Source organism: Anser anser (assembly GCF_964211835.1).
Source record: "Anser anser genome assembly, chromosome: 3".
NCBI classification, from domain to species: Eukaryota; Metazoa; Chordata; class Aves; order Anseriformes; family Anatidae; genus Anser; species Anser anser.
In genome coordinates this window covers 51,729,554-51,755,932 of record NC_139722.1, presented here as the reverse complement: position 1 = coordinate 51,755,932, position 26,379 = coordinate 51,729,554, and the positions used below count along the sequence as shown (strand labels likewise).

The 26,379-nt window shown below is 36.4% G+C and overlaps 2 long non-coding RNA genes across 3 annotated transcripts in view; both read right to left on the bottom strand.

Moving 5' to 3' along the window:
* LOC310897698 overlaps positions 1-26,379 on the bottom strand; it is an 852,780-nt gene that overhangs the window by 750,408 nt on the left and 75,993 nt on the right. The window lies entirely within an intron of this gene.
* Positions 19,210-26,379, bottom strand: part of LOC310897702 — a 66,082-nt gene continuing 58,912 nt past the window's right edge. For both annotated transcript variants that reach the window (XR_014582491.1, XR_014582492.1), the window contains exons 2-3: positions 25,140-25,313; positions 19,210-24,538 (exon numbers count right to left, since the gene is read on the bottom strand). This is a non-coding gene — a long non-coding RNA (uncharacterized lncRNA). The remainder of the gene's footprint in view (positions 24,539-25,139; positions 25,314-26,379) is intronic.

Here is a 26,379-nt window from a genome sequence, read left to right as displayed (position 1 = left end):
AGCGCCATTCTAACCTGAGCATTAGGTTAAGAAAGGAGATTTGAGGGACAGTGATATATAAATAGATGTAGCAAAAGGCCACATAAGAAAAAAGTCTTTCCCTACTTTCCAAGGATTTTAGATGGATATTTGTCTTTCTAATTTGGTAAGGCTATTATATCTTTTAGACAGATGAATCTTCAGTAGGCTGTCTGGTGGCAAAAACACTAGGGATAAAACATATGTTTGCTATTGGACAGGAGTCAGATCCAGATAAGGGCAGACACCTTAGATGTCTTCAAATAGCTGTCTGCAACAAGTACCAAAGTTACCATCACAGCCAGCTCCAATTAGAGCTAATGGAAATTTGTTCTGTATTGTCAGTGGAGCCTAAGCAACTACTTAGCTCTCCCAAAAATAGATATTAATATTGCTGATGAGCTCTCCAATGAATGTAATGGAAGCTTAGATACCTACCTCACCTATAAACAAATGTATGCAGGCACATAAATGTAGGTCTCTTAATCAGGAGATAAATCACACCATTGCAATATAAGCTTAAAATAAAAGTAACAGATGGACACAAATAAACATGTTAACAATCTCAAGGGAAAGAAAAAAAGTGGGAGATGAAGAAGCTTTGTTTGTGCAGTAGATCACATGCCTAGTCTTTGAGCGTAGAGTCCATATTTGGGAATACTTTCTACTCCCACAAGTATGTATTTATTTGCCGTGTTCCATAAGGTGCTCCTACATAGCAAATAATTGTGCATAGTGTCTTTTTTTTATTATTTTCTTTTATTTTCTTTTATTATATTTTATTTTATTTTATACCACATGAAACAAACTTCTTGTTTAAGCTTTCCTTCTACACAGAGAAAGAGAAGCCCTTCTAGGGAGTAAATCACTCACCTCTGAGACATCTGTTCAAGTTTAACGACCACAGTCACAAAATAGTCTTCAAAAAGTAGGTGCTGTACTAAACTGTAGGTGAAAAGCAACAACCTTTGGAATACTATATACAGATCTTCAAGAAAGGCAGCTGAGAAAAGTGGAAATGTATCCATAAGCATTATTCTATCCACTGATCACAGTACAATACTGTTCAAAAAGGATCAGTAGAGAGAAGTACTACAGAAATTATTTTTTGTTTTTGTCAAGGCCAGAGAAGAAGACTTTCAGCAGCTAAAACATGCTTGAGAGAGATTTCATATAGATAAGGCACTACTGGCATCATAATAAGGGTGCTCTTTTTTTGGTGAGCTGGCTTAGCCAATAGAAGCAAAAGTGAAACCTCCTATAAGTTCCAACAGCTGATAACCCTGCAGACGAAGTCTTTGGGAGAAAAACAAACAAACAAAAAACACCTCCTTGTAACTACTATATGGAACTTCAGACTCTTGAAACAGTCAGAAGAGTGAAAAGGTGAAAAGGTTTTCTTTAAAGTTTCCTTTTCTGGCCTTTTTTTTTTTCCCTCCCTTTGTGGCTATTTTGGCCTGCAATAACAGCTTTTAAAGCCTGAAAATCTTTCCCATAGGCAAAGAAGCTTTTTGTGTGTCTGTTTGTGTACAGTTGACTTCTCTTTCACTTACAAAGTCATTCCTAAATGGAAAAAAATGCAGCCCATCTTAAAAACAAATCAGTTCAAAAACAGAGAACAACAAAGGAAAGTAGAAAGCAAGCATAAATTGACAACGGAAGGGGAGAATTGGGCTTTAAGTCCATTCCCACCAGTACAAGCCATGTACCAGGTCATCCTCTGTTCCGTGATTATGTTTGCACCTATGCAGATGCACACGTCATTTCCTTTCTTTTTGCACTATTCAGATCTGTACCTCTACCTACAGAGCAAAAGTTTTGAGAGGTTCAATATATGTGTTTGCTTAAAATGTGTACTCAAAGATCACACCTTTGAAAAATTAGATGTCTATATGACTTACTCTGGACTGCTAAACCTCTAGCTGAAAGTTCTCAATTCATTGGTATAACAAACTATGAAAAACTTGTGCAGCCATAATTTGTTAATCTTCATCAATCATGGTAATTTCTGGAAATGAAATAGCAGTCCTTCAGCTTCCAGCCCCTTCCAAATTTCCTAGCAAATGTGTCAATTAGATAGAGTTATTTTGATGAAGTGGATGCCTGTCATTCATATAAAAACCACAAAACCACATAAAAAAATAATGATGTTTATTTATATTTATTTTTTATTACTTGGATTGTGGTTCAGAAGCAAAATAATGACTTGTGGGACATACTACATGGCATAAAGCTGACTATGCAGGAGTTAACTTTGTTCGAGTTAGTTTTAAGTGTTTAACAAGCAGCAGTGAAAGAGGTTTGCGTAGATGGTGAGAGACATAGGAGAAAACCTAAAGAAATTAATTTATACAGTTCCTTCTTCCTCCTTCCTCATCCATTTGGTTCACTTTAAAGACAATGAGTTTAGAAGGCTTTTATTTCTGTGGTTTTGAAACACATCAGCTTTGTTGCCTGAAAACAAATACCCAAGGAGTGGTCAAAGCTTTATCTTGCTGGTCAACCTGTTTGTGTGTCGGACTCCTTCTGAAGTCACTGGTAGCCAGTATCTCAAACATAATGACAGGGACACAGAACTAAAAGTATGTCATGCATTTCAGTGGCCAGAGAAAGTCATCACAAGCGTGAAGGCATTGATGTTTCAGCTGTAAATATGAAAAGACAACAGAAACAAACAAACAAGAAAAATTATATTGAAGATGTTATGTTCAAAAAAACACTCTCAAAAACTGTTCAGTGTTCACCAAATAGTTTCTATTTGCACAAACTTATCCCATTTGAATGGAACTCTTCTTTTTGTGGGGGAGAGAAGGTAAAAGGGAATAAGGAAGGGACCTTGCACTTGTAAGCAAAAGAGAAAAGACTTGTCTTACTGGAGGGTGCCTTGTGGTGTTCCCGTTTACTCATCAGTTCACAGGTCAGACTGCATGTTGGAGAGGAGTATCTCACCCATGTTCATCCCATCCATCTGCCTGTAGCAGGAGGAGGTTGAGGACAGCTGTTCTCTTCCAGACTCAGCTGTGCTGAGAGGTTTCCTCTCCAGCTGCTCCTCACCATGTCTCCCCTGAGGCAACAGCCAGCCTTACGTTGGCTGACTGACTGCATTAACTGTCTCTAACCTACTCTGAGTGAAATAAACCAGGGTAACTTCAGATGTTTAAATAGTAACTAATTACTAATTTGGCCCATGAAGATTAAAGCATGCTAAGGCATTTTCCCACATGCTGTTCAGTAGGTGTTGCTGAGGAGAGACAATTTTGGCACCATGTGGTGAAGGAGCAGCCTTATAAGAGCATTTTTCTCAGGCGTAAGAGTTTGGGGGGTATTTTTGTTTACTACATCTGAAACCAAACCAGACATTCACTGAAGCAAGAAATGCAGGTATTCTATCTTTGAGATAAATGGTCCCAGCAGTATGTTCAATGCTCTTATACTGCATCTCAAACTCTCATTAAGAAAAACCAAGCTATGGAAGGTTGGTGGTACTGCTACCTTGTCATACAGCTTTCACTGTCCTTAGGCAGAGAGAATGACTGAATGCATATTTTGTGCATGCTCATTGAAGAGCTACAGATTAATAGTAGACTATAAGGTAATGCAAACATTAAAGAGTTAAAAAGAGAATCTTCTTTGTACACTTTGAGTATTACTTCAACCTTAATAAAGATAGAGCTTTTCTGAACTTTGTGCAATTTTTAGAAAGGCCAATTTTTGTTTGACTTTTGGAAGAAAGAGATTTCAACATATGTCAAGGATTTTTAAACAAAATTCATCAGAGAGGATAACCTTGGACCTCCATTTAATATCTTAGCATGCAGAGACCCCCTGTTTCAAATGATACCACTGTGAAACTGTATTTTGTATAATTTCCAGGAGTAAAATATAAATATTTCCAGCAAAGCATTCTTATCTTATAAGAATATCTTATATCTTATCTATGCTTACTTATAAGTTTGTTTTCTAAGTGTGTCTATTCCTTTTTGGTGCTTGTTCCTGTCAAAGGAAACCTTTTTTGTCTTAAGGGAAAAACAAAATGGATGGATTTCCTAGATTTTTATTTCTACCACTCTGCAAACTCACAAAACCATAACGTAAGGCATTTCTGAAAGCCCCTTGTTATAATATAAGCCAAGAATACTATTTCTGTCACTTCCTGTTTCTCGCTACACTGGAAAGAATTGTAAACATGACATTTCTCCTACTATTTGTGCACTTCTAAATTCTGATCTCAGCAGGAGCCAGGAAAAGCACAAGAACACAAACCTAACTACTACATAGTAAGGGAAGCTGAGATCTGGCACAAATGACCATTTCCTTGTTTTAGATTTGCATTTATCTTCAGAATATAGCTATTCAAGGCTTATAAAGCATTTTCAGCACGTGGCCTATTTCTGACATCAGTTAGTAGACTAGGGTGAATCTCATCCTATTTCCTTCCACTGACTGAAGTGTGACCATCTCTGTTGTTCATGTTTACATGTTGAATGTCTCCATTTGGTCACCAAAGTCCCATTTTCTCTGCTTGCCTACAAGCAGAGCTGTCAGTCTGCATATTGATTTTTCTCTTTATATGTCATCAAAACAGTTTTGCATCAAATGAAAGAGACACCTTTATTTTACTGCGTATAGCAGGAATTGCTATAACCTGGTTACTCGACAACCAAGCATAGCATTTAACCTCCAGCTAAACAACCTCTGTCCTATTTAAAAAAAATAAAAATATATAATATATTCATACATGCAAATTTTCCTGTATCACAGTCACACTAATAACTTTGCTTCTTTTCATTAGTGTTCTTTGCTGAGGAATAAAGACATTACACATTTATTGGTTTTGATTCCCTCTCCTTTTTACACTCCTTTAGTGCCAGAATCAATTCTATGTCACGAAGGAAAGTCCCAAATGTCTGTTTGGCATGCTGTTTTCTATACACTGTAATCTCTAAATACTATTGCCTGCCCTCCCTCTTTTAGGTAAAGGCAGAAAAGGAGTCCTAAGAAGAATAGAGTTTGTGACCGTGATGGCACACAATGTTCATGGAGTGTGTACTCATATGGGTCTAATTCTGCAGTTCCTGGAAATTAAAGAAGAAATTTCTGCAAAGCAAGGTATGTCCCTTAGGAAGGACATTCCTCTGCACAGCTTTAAGAAAAGAGTTTCTACTAGCTATGTTACCTTGTGTTTAATTGGTAGCATCTTGTAGAAGCATCTGTGTAGTAAAGCTTTTGGAAGAGGAAATCTGGGTAAAATGGTCTCAAAAATCTTAATTGCTAATGAACAATGTATAAAAGCACTTGTATGTCATATTAAATATTGAAATATTGGCCAATTAAGCAAGGACTCTGATATTCTTGGGAATATATGAATGTCATCCAAATCTGCAGAATTGACTGTTGGCAACTTAATTACCAAACCCATTTCCATAGTAGAACAGAAATAGCATGCCTGAATCTGTACAAGTTAATTGCTGGTTGAATCTACAGTACACTAGGACAGATGCTTCCTTTTATTTGTGCAACACAACAAAAATCCCAAGCTGGAAAAGGAATAATGACTGAAAGTTCTTGCTTCCAATGTTTGTTAGTTTGTTTATGTAAAGGTAACAGGAACTTTTTGGAAGTTTTAATAAGGATGCAATATAAGTATTCTGCAATGGAAAAGGGCAAAATTGCCAACATAATTTTACTCCTGGTTATATTACAATCACCACAATAAGCAGAGAAAACTCTGACTGCATTTTTTAAACATGTGGGTGGAAGTCACATGTAGTTGGAATGTCTCTGCAGTCTGGGTTTGCATTCAATCAGCTGAGTTCAGCTACAATTTTTCCACTAATAAAAACTCGAATAGTTCAGATCGACTTCTTTTTCAAAGAACGCACTGAAATCTTAGCTGTGATAACATTCATGGACCTGGGAATATGCTTTATATCACCCTAAATTTCTAGAAAGTGAAAAGAGCTGGAGAAGGATTTCTTCTCTTACTGACTTCTAAATTTTTATTTATTTTTCGGTTTAAAGGATTTGTGTATTATAAATATGTTGATGTAATATAATATATATAGCTTGGATATAATGTTATTGCCTGAACTTCACAGTCAACTTCAAATATTAGTGGACGCAAGACAATTAGGACATATTTGTTGAAGTGAAAGTAGTTGATTTATAATTTTGCAGCCTTAGTGTTGGAGTACCCCATTTCTTAGAACGGCTCATGTTGGAAGGGACCTTAAACATCATCTAGTTCCAAATCCCCTGCCATGGGTGATTGCCATTTAATACGTATGCCATTTAATACATATGAGAAGGCCAGATTGTGAAAAAAAACATCAGTTAACATTTTCTAAAAGTTAGATTTAAAGGTGTGTGTGGAATTTGCCCACATAAACAGCAGAAACCTTGAAACTAGTCTCTTTGAAAAATGATGCCTTCAGCATCAAATTTTCCTCTCTGCACAATTTTCAGGAAATATATTTTTTTAACTGAAGTTAGAAAGTGAAAGGAAGTGATCAGATGTTCAGTCATTCAGTGGTATCTGTAATTCATGCCACTGCTGACATTCAAATGGTAGACAAGTAAACTTCAACACCATGCTTCTTGGCCTTTCTTCTAATGTCCAACCAATCAGTTCGCTTATGCATATAGGATGCTTTCAGTATGTTCCAGTTTTTGAGGTGAACCTTTGTGTGCTCCAGTACTACAATTAGTGCAAGATCTAGGACAGGAAGGCATTTATATAAAGTGTTAACTAGTGAATCGTATTTCCTAAATTAAAAACAATAAAACAAAACAAAAACAAAAACAAACAGCAACAACAAAAATCTAGTAATCTGGAGAACTGCTCCAGTAAATGACTTAATTATGTGCTGAATTGATAAATTCCATAAGATTATGTATGTGGTTAAATGCTTTGATGGATCCAAGACTTAATCTTTAATGGTTAATTTTTATTGTGGTATGTTTGTAGTAGGCCCAAAGGTGGTTTAACTGTCTTATTTAATTTTGATATACACAGTGTAGACATAGTGGTTGCATTAACAATCCTATGGACGAGTTATAGAAATAGTTTTATTATCAAAATCTTTAAAATATTTCCTAGTAAGTTTGCAAGTTGTGAATACAGAAGCATTTAATATTATATGTATACCCGTGGCCAAGCATTTGTTTTGCAGAATGAAAAAGAGACACACAGATTAGAACCATACGAAACAGGAAAAAATAAATAAATAATAATAAAAATTCTCTAACGTTTTTTTCCTCTGTCTATTTGAATGGCAATCTTCCATTGGGTAGTCAAGCATTTTTCTGCTGGCTACAGCCAGTTGCTTTTGTAAATGATAACACACTACTGTACTGATTGTTTTTCTACCTTCAGTACATCAAGATGTATCTGATACAGAATTTGTAAAAGATTAATTACAGTCTAGCTTGGGAAAAGAATCACCGTTTACAGAAAGCAATCCAAAATGAAATAGTACAAAATCGATAAGGAGATAATCAAAGCTCGGGAGTGAAATTCAGACCTGCAAACTTCAGACTTCCAAATTACAAATGTAATTGTGAGGTGAGGTAATTGAGGTAATAAATTCAATCAGAATGTAGTCCCCACAGAAGCCTTAAAAATCTTCCATATACACCAGAAGCTGATGTTCACTCTTAATCCTAGTCTCTTTCTCACTGTTATAATCTCATTTGGAGTTTTATTTTTAGTTATTTATTTATTTGTTTGTTTATTTATTCTCTTTTAATGTTGTTTCCTTGACATTGTTGGACTCTCCAGTCTTCTTTGCTTCGTTATGAATTTGATAGTTGAAAATTGGAAAGCAAATACAAATTACAACCCAGTAAACTATAGTTCTCATACTTTCCTAGCATGTGATTGTGATTTTGTAGGTACCGCATGCATATGTGAGCACTGTGCTACTCACAGAACTGATTAAAAAAAAAAAAAGTATTAAGATGAGAAATAACCTGAAGATAGAAGTAGTGAACAACAACAAAAAAAAAGTAATTATAATTAGCAAAAATTGACTTGCACTGACATTTCTACATTTTGAGAAATTTCACTGGTGTGTTTTAGTTCAGCTTTTCAAATTCTTTAAGGAAAGAGTGAAAATTTGTCAGTGAGTTTCCACACAGTATAAATTTAAAGAACAGAGAACACAGAAAATTAGAAAGAAATCCCAGAGCTGTTAGACATAAGCACAGAGAATAACATTAGCAAAGTGTAAGTTGATAGCTATAAAGGAAATAATTCAAAAACCCTGCATTATTGCAGAAGAGAAATTGGAAAACAGGAGTACCAAAAGTAGCTATGAGGTGTTATTAGACAGCAAACAAGATATAGTAGGAGTTTGCATTATGATATGGCGGAAAATCACCAATATAATTTTAAACCGTCTCCATGGAGAAATCATGCCCTGGAGGAGGAATATAATAATACCTATTTGTCTTGCCCTGCAGGAAATATACCTTGGATAGTTAGTTGAAATTTGGGTACTGTATTATCAAAAAGATAATAACCAGGCTGCAGAGATATTACAGAGATACAAAACAAACAAACAAAAAACAAGGCAGTTAGGACAACTAACTGATTAACTGGAACCATACAATGAATACCATTGAAGACAAAGAAACAACTCACTCAGCTTAAAGATTTTTAAAGTTCTGATACTCATTTCTGGATATGAGGGAATTTTAATAGTGGAGATTTTATTCTGTAGGAATATATGTATATATTTTCGGAGAATTAAACTATTTGTGAGGGAGAAAAAAAAAAAGAAAAATGAAATCTTTAACTCATCTTGATGTGTTTGGAGTGAGAGAGGGAGAGCATGGAGACAAGAAAATGTCAATGAGTAAACCCAAATTTGAAAATTAACCGTTTTAGTTGTGTCCTCATTTTTGCTGTGTCTGGCTGGTGAGCTAAAAGATCTACTCACAAATTTCTTGTTTAGGACCTTGCAGCAGATAACCCTGAGACAATCCTATAATCTTTCTTTATTGAAACAATAACACAAACAACATAATTGTTCCAAAGGGAATAGGCATGATGACATACTACAAGTACCAAGTGTGCATCAAAACCCCAAAATTAACGGCCTGAAGCTGAGTAATCAAGATGGTTAGAAATGGGATCCAAGGAAAGATATGCAGACAGGGAAGGTAGGTCAGACCACTAGGGAAAAATTGTTGGCAGAAACGACCATTTGTTTCATTTAAATGGTGTCTTCAGGAGTAAGGACTCCTGTTAGGACTCCTGTCCTCCTCTGAACAGGACTTGGACTTGATGATCCTTATGGGTCCCTTCCAACTCGGGATGTTCTATGATTCTATGATTCTATGATCTTGTGTACATGGATAATGCCTAGCACACTCTACAGGAAAATGTGGATAAAGTAATAGTAATAATAGGTTTCAGGAAGATTCTCCCTGGAAGATTTGAAACTAAATTGTCTGCAACATTGATTTCTTTGTGGTAAAGGAAACCTCTTGCACTGGAGAGAGAAGGAACAAGAAGAACTTTTTCATTATAAATGTTGGAACTTCTGTGAAGCTAAATGCCTGAAAAGAAAAGAAAAAATCATTCTCAAGAATGTGGTATCTGCTGTCAGTATTATAGGGAGAATGTTTCCCTTTCTCACTTTGTACTCAGTCAGTGCAGTAAATAATCTAAATGTTTGTGTAATTGTTGCAAGACTGCGTAATTGATGCAGCCAAAGATGTTTCTGCTGCAGAAAACCAGGCTCACTGGATGGGAAAAAAAAAAAAAAAAAAAAGAGAGAGAGAGAGAGAAAGAGGAGAGGAGAGGAGAGGAGAGGAGAGGAGAGGAGAGGAGAGGAGAGGAGAGGAGAGGGGAGGGGAGGGGAGGGGAGGGGAGGGGAGGGGAGGGGAGGGGAGGGGAGGGGAGGGGAGGGGAGGGGAGGGGAGGGGAGGGGAGGGGAGGGAAGGGAAGGGAAGGGAAGGGAAGGGAAGGGAAGGGAAGGGAAGGGAAGGGAAGGGAAGGGAAGGGAAGGGAAGGGAAGGGAAGGGAAGGGAAGGGAAGGGAAGGGAAGGGAAGGGAAGGGAAGGGAAGGGAAGGGAAGGGAAGGGAAGGGAAGGGAAGGGAAGGGAAGGGAAGGGAAGGGAAGGGAAGGGAAGGGAAGGGAAGGGAAGGGAAGGGAAGGGAAGGGAAGGGAAGGGAAGGGAAGGGAAGGGAAGGGAAGGAAGGGAATATATCATGCCTGAATTATTCTATAACTACACGTGGTGGGTTGTTCATCAGAGAGAAGGAGGGAATGAAATTGAGCCAGTGAAAGCAAATTCCTCAGATAATCAGGAATGGGACCTGGTTTCACCTGCAGAGGAAGGGAAGACTTTGGCTTCTGTAGGCCCCATGCAGAAAAAGAGTAGTTCATCACTAACCAGCATGCCCTGTGAGCATGCTTCTTTGTATTAGTGTTGGTGAAGACATGTCAGGGACAAAAGAGATTGCTTATAGTGTTAGTCTCACGTCAGACCACTACTCAAACAGAAGCAGTTACAGCGCATGCTTTTTTGGGAGTTTGTTTGGATTTCTAATCCTTAAAGCTGGTCCTTTTTGGATGTTTAGTTCCCGAATAAATATTTAGGCACCTTATAATAGCAAGCAAAAGTGTTTAATGTGTTTGTTTTCAGTTTGTTATGTAAATGTTGCAGACGGGTTATACCATTAAAGGAACATGAAAGTGGTCAGCTGGGAGGAAAGCTCTTCATGAGCCATGAACTTGTTGCTGCTGTCAAGGTTGGAGTAAGCATCTCAGAGGAGTGTAAGATGTTCTGAAAGCAGCTTAGGCTTGGCATGGAGAAACTTCATGGGGCAGATAGGTGTAGAAGTAAGGCAGCTGTGATACTCTTAAGAGGAGTTGTCTATCTTGTCTACAACAGGGAACAGACTCATAGCTAAGCTTTACAAGCACTGGAGAAAAAAGCATTGTCAGCTTATAACAGAAGTTAATCACTGGGAAAGCAGGAAGAAAAAAAAGGACGTATTGTACAAAGATTCTCCAATAAGAGACAGATGTCTCTTCAAGCCTTTATTTACCATATCTCAAGCACCAAGTTTTCTGTATTTGAAGATAAAGTTGCTCTGGTTGTTTTTTGTTTTTGGTGGTGGAGTTTTTTTAACGTGCATTTTTAGACATCAAGTAGTATCACTAGTGTCATCTGGCAAAATCTTTTCAGAATAAAAGCAAGGAGAAGGTAGTTTCACAATGGTTGTTTTGGGATCCTTTCACATCATAGTAAAAGTTTTAAATGTCCCAGATGTTTGTGATTCATGTTGACCTCACTGGCCTCTGTGAATATTAAGCAAATCAGAAAAGGTAGATGTATTTTCATTAAATGAGTCAAGGAAGAGTTTGGAGTCTATCCCCCAGTATGTAAGTTTCAGAGGTCAATCTCTATCGATTACCAGTAGTAATAAAAACCCAACAGTTTCTACTCTTGAATTACCTTGCAAGTTGTTGAACATTAAAGCCACTTTAATGAAGAAATATGACTCACATTCATTGAAAAATTATATCAAAAATTTTAAACTATTATTTTCCAGTAGATATTTTGCAATTCACCTGTCAGTCACAGAGTCAGAAGAAGGCAGCATGTGAATCATTCATCAGTAACTGAAACTAAAAGACCTGCCTGTGAGATGGAGCAGTTGAAATAAAAGTACATGGGTTTTTTGGTTTCCTTATTAGAAGAGTCTGTAACCTTTGATGGTACCAAAAACTGGGAGCAGTAAAACCTGTAACCACTGTGGTGAATTTTGAGTGAGGTTTTCTGTTCCAGCCTGAGCCTGATTCCTTTGAATTTTGAAAGAAGAGCAACCTAACAAGCTCCTAACTGATCCTCTACTGGCCAGTGGTAAGATGGGTGAGAACTATAATTAGGAGTGGAACTTGTTATGCTTCAAATAGATCTGTTTTCAATGCAGGATTAGTATGCATGATCATAATTATCATGCCAAATAATTTCACAGACAGTAGAGAAATATTCCCATAGGTTCATTGCTGGTGGTTCTGTATGAAAATCGACCCTTTGTTCATTGTGCTCAATTAGTATGTTAGTTCACATAGTGGTGTCTGTATATCTCTTTTTAGAAAAGACCGTAACTGTTAACACATGTGAATGACTATTATTTGAACATGTTCTTAGTGTGAAAAATGGCCATTCATTCCCCAAATGCACAAAATAAACTTACTTAGAGAAGTATTTGTAAAGAGAGAATAGTAAGTGAAGTGAAATCACTGATGGATCAAAATTTTCCTGAAAACATCTTCAGAAAAATTCAGCAAATACTGGCAGATTTTCAGGTAGGAATAAGTATTCTTGTTTCCCAGAGAGGAACAGCTCCAGCAAAACATAGCAGTATGTGTATACATACATATAAGTATCCAAAGTCAAAATGGTGATTTAGCCATATGAATCTCATTGGCGATAATAAGAACCACGTGGCCAAGGACCTGCTTACAACATTTTTCTTAGTATCTCTATGTAACATGAAAAAAATGTTAAATATTAAAACATTGCAGGTCTTAAAGCCTTTTTAAATGCAAAACACATCTTGGTCAATAAAGTTTTACTAAAAGTTATAAGAATACCATAAAAATCTGGGCTGTGCTTACAGAAATTGTGAAAAAATAACTATAATCATTTAGAAAGAGATAATTTCCATTTCATGTTAATGAACTAACAAAGACAAAAGTTGTTTTATCATCTACTTGTTCTACATGCCTGCTAATGTCTTCTAAAAATATTCCATTCAAGTAGGAATTCACAGAGAAATTCTAGAACTGTGATTATTACAGCTACAAGGGGATGAAAAAAAAGTCCGTGACATCTTTTAGTCTCTAATGGTACCTGAGCAGCAACTATTTTCCCTCAGTATGACAAATATATTATAAATCTGTTGCTTAAAACCCTAATAAGACACATATTTTTTAAGATTGATATAGGCTCTAGCTGCAAAGGAAAATCAGATAATTTAGAAAGGTTAATTAGATAAACAGAGCCTTAAGGTAAAAACTCATCCTCTTGGACTGATGTAGAGTTGAAGGAAGTGAAATGACTTAAAGTGGAACCTTTGGTTGATCTTTGTCTGATGTATACCACTCCACCTTTTAAATGTCCCTTTTGGAAGTATGAAAGAGAAAGTTGCCAGAAAACCTTCTTTCTTTGTTTTATTTTTATTATAGTATAAGATGAAAACCAAATTTTAGGGTCAAAATGTATGATATACCATCTGGGAACAAAACAAATTAAAATATAGAGCAGAAGAGGATATCTGTGTAAGTCAGATTGATGCAAATGGCAGAATATGAGAAAACTGATAAAAAAACCCATAACAATGGATAAAAGTTCTCTTTTGCTCATCTGTAAGGTCTGGGATAGTGTCAAGAGAAACTGGTTTCTCCCAGTGGTTTTGAACTCTAACCAGCCAATGCCTGAACATTTTTGATTGCCTTTATCATAACTGGAAAGTAAAGCTTAGACTGAAATTGGAAGATGTGTTGAGTGTGCAAACCAGTTGAAACCAAAAGAACTGAAAAACAAAACAAAAACAAACAAACAAAAAACCACCACCAACAATGAAAACAAAAAATCAACCCAACCCCCCCCCCACACACACTATTTTAGGAACTTTTCCATGGAATTTTGCCAGATATTTCAAAGGCTTATGTTAAAACCTGGTTCCTGGTTGACTTTCTTACTCTCTTTGTGCACTGCTGTGGGTTAAACCCAGCACACATCTAAGGCCCACAGAGTGGGGTGGAAGACAGAATCAGAAGGGTAATAATGAGAAAACTTCTGGGTTGAGTTCAGGACATTTTTGTAGGGCATGTAAAAGCTGTGCCTGAAAGCGAAGCAAAATCAGGAACTCATTTACTACATCCCATGGGTAGGCAGGTGTTCAGTCATTTCCAGGAAAGCAGGGTCCATCATGGGTAACAATTTCTTGGGAAGACAAATGCTGTAACTCTCAACATCTCCTCTCTTCTCCTTTTCCCCAGCTTGTGTTATTCAACAAGATACCATATGGTATGAAATGTCCCTTTGGCCACTTTGTGTCAGGTGTCCTGTCTTGTGTCCCCTCCCAGCTTCTTGTGCACCCTCAGAATTCCTTGGGCAGCATGAGAAGCAGAAAAGCCCTGGACTCTGTGAAAACACTACTCAGAGCAATATAAAAAACAAACAAACAAACAAACAAAATGGTGTGTTATCAACGCTGTTTTGGTCACAAATCCAAAATATAACACCATAAAAGTTACTGTGAAGAAGATTAAATCTATCCCAGCCGAAATCAGTGTGCGCACGAAAGATATATGTATGTAAATGATACATTTACTTTAAATCTAACAAATTTTTGATAGTGCATGATTCTGGCCATGCAAACATGCAAATAGCTTATGGATGCACTCTCAATAATGAGTATGCTATATACTTCAGCCAGCTGAAGCAGCCACCTCTGCCTTTTTTCATGCAGTGCACAGTATTTGCAGTTTTGTTATGTTGGTAGATACAAACTAATGTTTAGTTTTTGTTTGTTTGTTTGTTTCAGTGGCGTAACTGTAGCCTAACAGTCACTCTTTTGAGTGATATTTTAATGAACTGTTAAATTCTCTAAACATATGGAAAAGATATGTCACAGAGAAAGCCACACTTACAGCAATGCACATCTGGTTACAGAAAAAAACAGTTGCAATGCCGTTGAAGCACAGTGTTCATTATATAAGCCATAGGCAGTGCACTAGTGGTTTAACACTGAAAAATTATGCTAATTGACTTTGTACAGGTAAGTCAATTTTATAGTTTGAAACTCCTTTTGTTTAATAATTAATATTTCAATGAGTCTGGACATAGTCGCAGGTTATAAAAGAGAAGCACTTTAGCTATTTCTACAAAGTACATCTTTTTAATGTGACACTTTTCCTTTTGTCCTATGAGTTTTATCATGCTTAAAGGAGAGATCTTTTAAAGTATGTAGGGCTGAAGCTGTGAACTGTTTGGATACGTTACTGTGGATTTGATGGAAATCCTAATATTTTTCTTAGGATGGACTTAGGATTTTTCCACTTTGCTTTGGTAGGATCATTACACCACTGTGCACATATGTTTTTTCATAATCACCCACTACCAGTTGTAAAGTATGGGTCCTTGTTTTGAGATTAGGTTTTCACAATGCATGTAATAATATCTAAAATTGCAGAGTGCTGAAATTGATGTGAAAGTACTTTTTATCTTTTACCTATGTAATAAATTGAAGCTTTGAAAAAAAAAAAACAGTCAAAAACTTGATGTTGTAAAAAATGTTTTAGACCTTGGATTAATGTCAGAGAGACAACTCAGACAACTAAACTAATGAAGTCATTTATGCTGATTGCTCTTAGGATAACCAGATATTAGCTTTGTTTTAGGGAAATGAGTAGAAATCTTCCTCACTGCCTTCACTTTTTCCAAATATAAGAAGGATTTAAGAATTTCAGTAACCAAAGGAGAAACATACATGTTATTTCCTACCACAATGTTAGGTATATCATTTCTTTCTTGTAATTGATCTTAAATCAATCAACATATTTTTCTCTTGAAAAGTATCTCCAGTTATGTAACTTTCTCGGGTTCTTCATATTCTCCTTCATCTTGGTATTCTCAGCTTCCTAGATCTCAGAAATCTGCATCATTTCCCTCTGGTAATTTGAAACTGAAGAAAAAGCCATAAGATGAGGAAGATGGCTTACTCAAACCAAAATATATTGCCTTAAGAGAAACTCATGGCTACAGAATAAATGTAAGTCCTCATATATGTGCAAATATATACACATATTATATGCATATCTATGACCAGGTCCTAAACTTTATAAATCCTAATAGTCATTCTCCAGCCTCATGTACTCAGGTTATCTGAGCAACAATCTCAGTCCAAATCAATACCTAAATCAATGATATCTAGCTGAGTAACTATGTCATTACTATCCTTTTCTTTTGAACATATTTTGCCAGATTTTTAAGGCCAGAAAGCCACTCTGTTATCTTCTAATATCGACTGCAACACAATATGGACACGTTAAAAAATAAGTGTAATTCTGTCTTCATGTTCTAGGAACTGAAATATGAGAATTCATGAAGCCAGGAAAAGTTCACAGGTTTCAGAGGAAAAATACTTCAGTTATTGCAGCCAATACTGTGCAGTATGTATGCAAAACAACATACATCCCCAGACCCAACAAATGCCATAAAATGTATTTATATGGTAGTGCATAGTACCTTAGTGACAAGGTTCTCTCTAAGAAGAGCTCTCAGCTCAGTATGAGACTTCCTTTGCCTTGGAGTTTGTTTTATCATTTATCTTTTTAATTTATTTTATTATTTTTTCCAGAAGAAAAAAAAATATAATATATATATATATAAAACTATATATATATAACTATATATATATATGTGTATATACATAGTTATCTGGAGTTGATGTGGATTTTAAGGACTCTTCAAATACCGCTCAAAGAATTCTGAGTTCCACATTAGGCTGTTTAGGATCTTCCTCCCATACACCCTCCTCCACCCCCCTCCACCACCCCTCCACTCCTTCAGTAAATCCATACCTGAATATGGTAAAAAAAAAAAAAAAAGACATTTATGTCTGTACAAAGATCATGTCAAGAAAATAAACTGAAGGGTCAACACACTAAAGGCAAAAGACTTTTTAATATTTTCTTTTACTTTATTTTATTCTGTTTTATTTATAATTTGCCTGTTGCCTGTATTATTTGCCTAGTCTCCCTGTATGTCTTTCCAAGTCCAGATCCTGCAGTCTCACAGCCTGAACAGGCAGTCATTTCCCTTTTCTTACAGTGAGGTTCTGGCTGAAGGTGTTCCCCTGCATTCAGCTGCATGCTGAAATTTGCAAAAGGAACACACAAGAAAGTTGTAATTAACTCCTCTAGGATTTAAATGGGATTGAGTACACGACTTCTAAAGGGGAACCTCAAGGCCTTGGTATATTTTAACAAATGCAGTTTAATTTCATACATTCGGTTAATTTGTTTTATCTTTGCAGTGTCCCTTGGGATACAGGTCCTTAAACTACACACTGTTTCAGCAGGGAAATATTTTGTCTGCAGAGTACTTCATTTAGTGGAACTCATATCTTCACGTTGCCTCTAGGACTACTGGTAAACAAATGTTAAGTAGTAAGACAATAGCATAGTTGTTAGATGCATTAGATGTCACAATAGCATTCCTTCAGATCTACAAGAGGGCAAGCAAAATCAAAACAAGGCTCCTGGTTTGTAATAGATATCTGTTACAGATGACAATTATTATGAAACAACCACAAAAGGGAGAATTGGCTGTCTAAGAGGATCTCTGCAATTTCTGGATCATCAAGGAAGCATAAATTAGAAGGGCAAGCTGCCTACACCCATGGTGGTAAAGCTAGCATAGGATAAGTGTTATATGTCAAAACAAGCAAGCAAACAAACAAACCACTTACCCCACAACCACTTACCAATGAACAATGTGAAAGTATTGGCTGACAGTGGGTGAAGGACAATTATTTTATATGGCCTCCAATTGTATCGCTTTTGTCCATTCTCTAATGCTTGTTTTACTTTGCTGAAGAAACTGTTAAGGCACTAAGATTAACAGCCATTGCAGCACCATTAGAGGCTCAGTGTTGTGCAGAAGTCTATGTGTTACTGAACTGACACGTTTCCTTACAGACTAAGCAAGTACAGAATTGCTTATCATTCCTCTAAAAACAATATAATTTCACAAACAGTAAGATGATCTGGAAAGCTATAAAAAATTAACTGAAGTTTACTGTTCTTAAAGATCTACAACAGAGAGTTCTGAATTCCCTGAAGGCATATAAAGCCCTGGTACAAGATGGGAACACTTCCACTCGACTCCTTTTAGATCACTTCCACTCTACTCCTTCTGGTAGATGCAGAAGCTGTGGAAATGTGCTATCCCACTGCCTGGAAAAGGGCTTTCTCCACTGTTGTGAAGATGACTATCGCTATTTTAGGAGGAAATAATACTATGTAGATGCCTGAAGTAACAAAGTGACTCAAAGTCTAAATTTTAGTTGCACAACAATATGTCAGAATAGTCCTGAGAGAGATGTCTGTATAATTCGTTCCTCAATCTTTTCTATAGATGAATTAAGCTTCCCAGTTCACTGACTATGGCAAATGTTAGTAAATACTTTATTCTCTTGCATTCAGTAACAGAGAATAAATGCACCTGATTCAGGTGTCTGAATCTCACGTTAGGACCTTGTCCGTTTACTTTCTATTTTTCTGTATGAAGCAGGGCATTACATAACGTCTTCTGACTCTGGGCACTGAGTGTTCCTCTAGGTCTTTTTCAAATCTCTCCTGAGCAATATTTTTCACTTTATGTTCAACACACACAATTGAACTGGGGTTTTGTTACATTTCTATGCTTCCAACAAATGCAATCACATTCTTTGTCTGACCAAACAAACATTCAATTATTTACATAAAGTGGAATAGCTTTTGCTTTCTATTTATATCCCATTAGACAGAAGATCTGCATCCCAAAGTTGCACTCAGTTCTGAATTCTGTTCAGTTTCAGATACCTTTAGTGAAGTTGTTCACCGGGAGTCCAACAGAGAAAGCTTAACTAGATATATGACACAAGAAATATTTAGTGATAAAGGATTTATCCTTATGGATTTCAGGAATAAAAAATACAAACTACAAAGATGCAGTGTCAGAGGTGTAATACCCAACAGGTATGTTCACCTAAAATTCTGCCTTGAGCGTAGTTTTTTTGGGGTCTAGACAATGGTGTGAAAATATTTCTCTTTTATCCTTACTGTACCACTACAAGCAGCTATTTAGACTTTGCTTAGGTTGTAAAAATAATAATAATAAAAAATAATTAAAATACTAACATTCTGGCACATCTTTTGGGGATAAGGCAGAACAAATACTACTCAATTAGCCTATAAAGCTGATCTGTGGAGAACCTGACCCCATTTGTCTAACAAGATCCATAACTGGTGTGAAAGATTTTGACATGCCACAACTATGAATTTTAAGCAGAAGCCCTTTATCCGTGAAATGGATGCAGTTCATGCTAGAAATACTATATGGAAAAATAAAGTGATATTCAGATATCAAGCTGTTATGATATCTGTTTTGTGGTAGTGGATGAATAATGGTAAAAGAGAAGCTATAGCTGAATTAAGAACTGTGCATTTTTTTCCCCCTACACTATTCAGAAAGAATTATTATTATTATTTTCCCCAAAGCGTCCTGAGTAAAGGACTAGTGTCTGCTTGTATTTGATTTTATAGTTAATCATCTATCAAGGACATGCCATAACAGATTCAGTGGAGTTCAAGGAGAGGATATATTAGATAGTATTAAGAAATGTATAGAGATAGGAGATTTTTTAAATTATTTATTGTCTTTCCAATACTCTCTGCAATATTGTACAAGATTATGCAAATAAAGTAAAATAAAATAAAATAAAATAGTAAAATAAATATACATTTACAAATTCCTAAAGATGAAAGAAGTTTATTGACTTAAAATTACAAGAAGTAAACAAACAAACAAACTAAACCCAACAAACTACAACAACAAAAACTGCAACAAGGAGATGGATACATGTTCCACTGCTCATTTTCCAACAACAAGAAAGGAGAAAAAAATCCTTGATGCAGTTATTTTGTTATGCTTGGTGTGGATTTCTATGGTGCTTCTGTCAGGTAATACTCCACTATGTATTTGACCATTCACTTGGAAAAAAGATAGAAGAATCAATATGTAATACTATGGAATCATGAAACAATACTTACAATTATTTGGGGAAATATATATCCCAGTTATTTAGTTTTCTAGTACAAACAATGTAATTTTCCAACTGTTCTGCATGCTATTTGCCATGACAAAACCTTGTGATATGGCCAACATTTACGTGAAGCCACATTCTAAACTCAAACAAACTTCCAGTGAAACTTTTAAAAATCTATGTGAGGCCATTAGGAAATTGTCTCGTTTCTTATTTCTTCTTCAGTTCTTAAAGGTTTTCTCGGTTCTTTAACTTTATGCAGGCATTTAGGATTTAGGATCACTCTTATTTTGTAAAATATGAAGGCAATAAAGCCTTCACTCTTGTATTAAACATCATTTCAGAAAAACAAAACAAAAAACAAACAAACAAACACAACAACAAATAACCCAACAAAAAAGTAATATATATCAGAATATCCTTGAAAAATGATACAAACATACACTAATATTTTTATTTGCAACAAACCCCAATTTTTCAAATGTTAGTAATTTTGCAGTTTTTGTTTTGCATTTACATATACTCATTAGCATTTTTGAATCCATACATTAAAAAAAAAAAAAAAAAGAATCTCAAGATGCCCTGAAGTAGTTCTATCACATTGGCAATATCTGGTTCTGTCTGATTGTACAACACAAAGACATACCTCCTGTTTGACCTTTCTGTAGTAATGCCAAGAATCTCTCAACAAAAATAAGGTTCAACATCCGAATTAAATCACAAACAGCATTATCTTCATGTACATAATGGATTTTTATAAAGAGACAGAATTTCTTTTTCTTTAGTCTTAGAGAGATTAAGGTCACATCACAGTATGTTTAAATACACAAACCTCGATAATCTTTGGCAGATTTATTAGCTACCACACACTCCCAGATCCCTATGAATCTTTGTAATTCTTAACATGAACAGCTGGTAGTAAATAACCAAACATAAATTGCTTGATGGAAAGAGAAAGATACCTTCTTATACTTCCAGTGAGGTTCTTCATTAGCAAGCTAGTCAAAGAATGATTCAGAAGAAAAGCTAAAAACAATGTTCTGTTTGTTTTTGCAGATGTCCCAACATTTGAGCTTTAATTTATAGAGCAAATATTTCAGTAAAACAACAAATACTAGAATCTGAACTAGATAAAATTTATCAAGAAGTTCCAGTTTATTTTCTTTAACCCATCTGATTTAGCAAAATTTTCTGTTTGTGAAGAATTAAGTCACCTAGTTGTATAGGAGAAAGCATGTAATGGATTAGGAGGTAGAAGAAATGAAGAAGAGTAAAATGCTAGCCAAGCATTAAATAGAACTAACTGAATTTTTGGACTGTTTTTGGTTGGTTGGAGGGTTGGTTGGTTGCTGTCTAATCTCAATTGTGGAAGGTTCCTGTAGGAGGCTTGAATCCTGCAGGAAACTCGTTATTTTTATTTTATTGATTTTGTTTTATTTTCTGAGAGTTTATGGAACACTTGCTAGAACTCAGTTGTTGACAGCCATTCTCTTATCACTTGTATATCTTTACACCTTGTTTATCCATACAATTGCTCACATGAGGGGGGTGAGTACAGTATTAACAGTACAGCACAACAAACACACTGTTCACTCATGGCAGCCCTGTAGGGCCTGTAGAGAGTAATCAAACTATATTTGTTATTTTTATCATCTTTGTCACTGACACAGAACAAATCACAGCTGATCCCGATGAAGATTCAGGTGGAGACAGAGAGAAGGTGAAATAAGCTGAATTCCAGACACTTTCTCTGAACAGTCATGTTCTGAATCCTCTCAGGGCATTGGAGGGATGGGGAATATATGAAGTTCTATAGAAGTATGTAGCTGCATTATAATCTCATTTGGTGAAAAAACATGGTCACGAGTATTTTGAAGTGGTCTTATACTCTTTGTTTATGCTGAAGATTCACTTGTAACTAATACTTTGTATCATCTGCAGCATGGTAAATGATGACCTCACTTTCAGCTGTCAACTGGTCATGAAGATGTGCTATCAAAAATGTTAAGCAGTACACAACATAGCTTGCATCTCTCAAAAATAAGAACCAGTATCAGTTGAATCTTCTCTTATTTATATCAGTTTTAAACTTCAAAATGCATGTCACTCTGTTTTAGGTACTTAAGGGGTCCAAGGCAGATCAAAATTAACCGAAATTCTGAGATGTAGATTCCACTCTTAAAAGAGCACTCCTTTGCAAGAGCAAGAGTTTTCTCAGAGATTAGAATGCACTACTCGGAGAAATTAGGGCTCTTAAAAACTGTTTTTAATACCCCCCTTCTCACTTTATGTTCTGTGTTTAGTATAAACTCACATCCCCAAAACAAAATAGCCCCTTATCTGTCATTCTTTGAGGAAGAAAACACAGATATTGCTGACATATAGAGCAGATGGAATGCATTCAGATATTAAAGTAAGGAGCAGGGAACAGGATGGAGTTTAACAGAATATAATAGCATATCATGTGGGGAATGGTGTATTTTTGGCTCATCTACAAGGTCTGAGAAAAAAAAAACAGATGTCTTTCTACAGCTCTACATGCTTGAAACTAAACCTCATTCTACACTCAAGTCAAAGACCATTTTCAATCTAGCTAGCCATAAATGGCTTCATCAGTGGTCTAGAATGAGAGGCAGATTGTTGAACCATTGCCAAGACACCTGGTCTTTGGGAAACCATATAAGTATGTTGGTCAACAGATCACCAAACTGCAGATGGACATCTGAGCCTGAGCCTCAGACCTCATCACTGGTGTCAGCCACTGTGTGAGTTTTACTTTATCTGAGCAAAATACTTAACTGAATTAGGCAAATTACACTGTTTTTCTTTTACTGAAAATCCGGACCATTTCTTTTTGCTACGTTCTTGCTATGTTCCAAGAAACAAATTTCAAAAGACACCTTGATGTCTCCTTGACATCAAGAATAATACAGTGTTAAGCAATTATAGCCCGCAAGGAAAGGAGCTAAACTGATACTAAGGACATCTCCATGTTCAGGTGTCTTTAATAACCCATCAGAAAACAAACAAACAAACAAACAAAAAACAATACACCAGAAAATGTCCATATGAGCTTTTCAGTTTCACCAGATCTAGGAGTATATCTGCAGATAGTCTTATTTGAATAGGGAATGGCTTGAACTCAACAGGTACATATAAATCTTCATAGACAACATTTTCAGTAGCTTAACACAAGGAAACATGACAGAAAATATGCAACAGGTTATTCGGCTTTTAGCCCTAGGCATGGATATAGTTCGTGTAGTTACCTGTGTAGTTACTCTTCAGAGCAGGTCAACAGAGAGTGTCTGATACTTTGGTTTTATCCCTTGTAGTTGCTTGAATGAATTGCTTTTTTCTGTTATTATAGGCTAGCAGTAAATTGGTACTCACACAAGGATTTGTTCAGCTGAGTTGAAATATTATACAGTGGTGTCACTGAGTCACAATATCTCTAGATCTAGGCTCATTGTGTAGTTCATATACCAGCCCTTGTTCAGGTCACAGCTTAGCGCAGTCTGTTCTGAAGAATTTAAAGAAATTCACTTAGAGTTAAAGGTTTATTCACTGAACACTTTCACTGTTTCTTTCTTTCTTGTTTGTTGCTGTTTATTTGTTTTGCTTGTTTTATTTTTTTTTTGTTGTTGTTGTTTTTTGTTGTTACTGTGTTTTGTTTTTCATTGTGTCCTTTGTTTTGTATTCTCTTATGCCATCTCCCCTTCACTCCCCATTGCTTATTACTCAGCTTTGTACAGTTCCCTGAGAGCAGTAAGCCATGGCTCATGCATGCTAATTATGAGCTATTTCCTCTTACCTTAGGAATAGGAATGGAAGAAAGAAAGAGTCTGGCATCTAAACTTATTTCGCTTTTACTTTTGAGAGATTTATCATTGTTCAGTTCCAGAGTGGAAGTGCTCTTTTCTTCACACAGCAAGCATCCTATGTTGTCTTCCAATTCCTCTCCCAGACCATTTTTAAAATCAAGTATTTGCTTTAATTCCAGTGGTGTCCATTTACATTTTCTTTTCTTTGCTCTTTCCACTCCTCATCCTCCATTTGTGTTCTTGTCTTCCTGGTCATTTTGTGTTGGCAAGAATAAAAATTATACATGCATATAATTTACCAGAATAATTAATTCTTAATGAATGTGTCCTTTCATCTTCATTTCCATTTTCCCAAGCCTTTCCATACATTCTTGAATATTTCATTTCAATAAATGAAGTTTCCAAGTTGGCCCATTATGTGGAAACCAGAAGTATGGTCTTTTTTCTCTCTCTGTTTCTCATTCTTTTTCCTTGGCATGGCAAGAGTCGGTAGTTCTACAAAAGTCTGCCATAGACATTGCCATAGACATTGGGCTCTGTGCCTTTGGGAGAGTGAAACAATGTTGGGAGTCACTGGGAAGCTGTGTGTGCCAGGGAAACCCTCTATTTCAAGTGTTCTTGTTCCACTGTTATTTTTTCCCTCTGGGTTCTTTTGATGGTTTCCAGGTCTCTCTTTTGGGATTAGGCTATTTTATTTGCTGTTGCTGCTAGGAAGCATCATCAAAATGAAGAAGCAAAAGAATCTTCCTATTTTCTTTTATTTTCTTTTTTATTTATTTTTTTTTAGGTCAATTCAACTAGATTGTATTGGTGAGATCTTGTACCTGAAGCATATGCAGATGTAGCTGAATCATATCTAGAATACAGTGAAAATGACATTAAAATCCCTTAAAGTTGAAAATAAAAATTACATTTTCGTTTGAAATCATGAATTCATTATCAAAAGAGTAATCTTGATCATATGTTGATAATTGGTGTAATTGTGTAATACTTGTATTACATTTCTCCAGCTTGTTCGCCCATTATAAAGTTCATTAGACAATTGAATACAGGACTATAGAAATTACAACCAAGACTATACAATAATTTTTATGAAGTCAGTTTCAATGAAGTCATGTTTTTCCATTAATTTTGTTTTTAGGGTTATACTTTCTCTGTTTGTGGTATTTTTCACTATAGGTGCTTTGTTGTTTAATTGTTCCTCTTACAAAGTCATAGGTCTTGGTAGAAATTTTATGGCCTGTATCAGCATATCAGTAACATCACCTTCCATCAAGCTCTGGGAATAATCTTCCTCACAAGGAATGGGAACCGTAACCCACTTTTGCACTTAACTGAAATGTCAGAAGTTTTTCAGGACAATAAAAGTCATTACCAAAAGCCTAGAGTAATATGCATTCTGAGGAACATGCATATTACCAGGATATATCCCACATTTAAAGACATGAGCAACTTACCTCAACTAACTAGGTCCTATATGTAGTGTAGCCATAGATCCTCATGCTTCCATGTGGTGAAAAAATGGTTTTGATTTCATTCAGCCTTGATGTCCAGGGCGAACAGTTCAACAGATGTCCTCAGAAAGCAGCAGTGAGACTGATGGTGGTTTGCAGCATTTAAACAATTACCACCTGTTCTGGAGAACTTAATCTTTAATGTTTAGAACATTACAAAAAATCACTGACCACCTATTAGTCACAACTTACTTAAGAGGTTTAGATTCATTCTGACATCTGAATTCCCTTGCCAGTGAGAGTGTCACTGATGGGTTATTCTGCTGTGATTTTTCTGCCCCAGAACCTGCTTACATGCATAGCCAACTCATGTTTAAAAGCTAGCAAGCTCCTCTCACTTAAACTGTCATCCTATACCTTTCCCTGTATTTGAGGACCCTTTGAAGAGTTAGTAGGGGAGACATATGAAAGACAAAACGCAAATCATTCACAACCACTTCTTCCTGCCTTTGTGGCCCTATGCCTGGAAAAGAGGAGGCTGAAGGGAGACCTCATTGCAGTTTACAGCTTCCTCATGAGGGGAAGTGGAGGGGTAGAAGCCGATCTCTTCTCTTTGGGTTCCAGTGATAGGACCTGAGGGAATGGAGTCAAGCTGCTACAGGGGAGATTCAGGTTGGATATCAGGAAAAGGTTCTTCACCGAGACGGTTGTCGCACACTGGAACAGGCTCCCTGGGGACGTAGTCATGGTATCAAGCCTGTCATAGATTAAGAAGCGTTTGGACTATGCTCTCAGTCATATGGTCTGAATTCTGATTTTTGTGTAGACCTCTGTGGAGCCAGGACTTGGACTTGGTGATCCTTGTGGGTCCCTTCCAACTTGGGATACTCTATAATTCTATGATTCTAAGTCTCATGTGACTTAAACACCGCCTCTCCAGCCTGACCTTATACCCTCCCAACTCTTCAAAACTACAACCCAGAGCACCTCCTTCTGGATGTCCAGCCCCTTGCCATCATCCTTCACCACTGGTTCAGCTCTACTCCCCACAGGCTTCTTGCCATGGTGTGTAACAGAGATGTAATTGTTTCCCAGAACTTGCTTTCACTGAACCTCCACTGCCACAAAGTGTATCAACAAACCAGTGAAAAAGCCAAAAGAGTCCCCTGTTGCTGGCTGGAAGGGAGATGAATCGTGTCGTAGTTCAGAGCACGGTTGTTGCTCTGGCACCGAGTAACTGCAC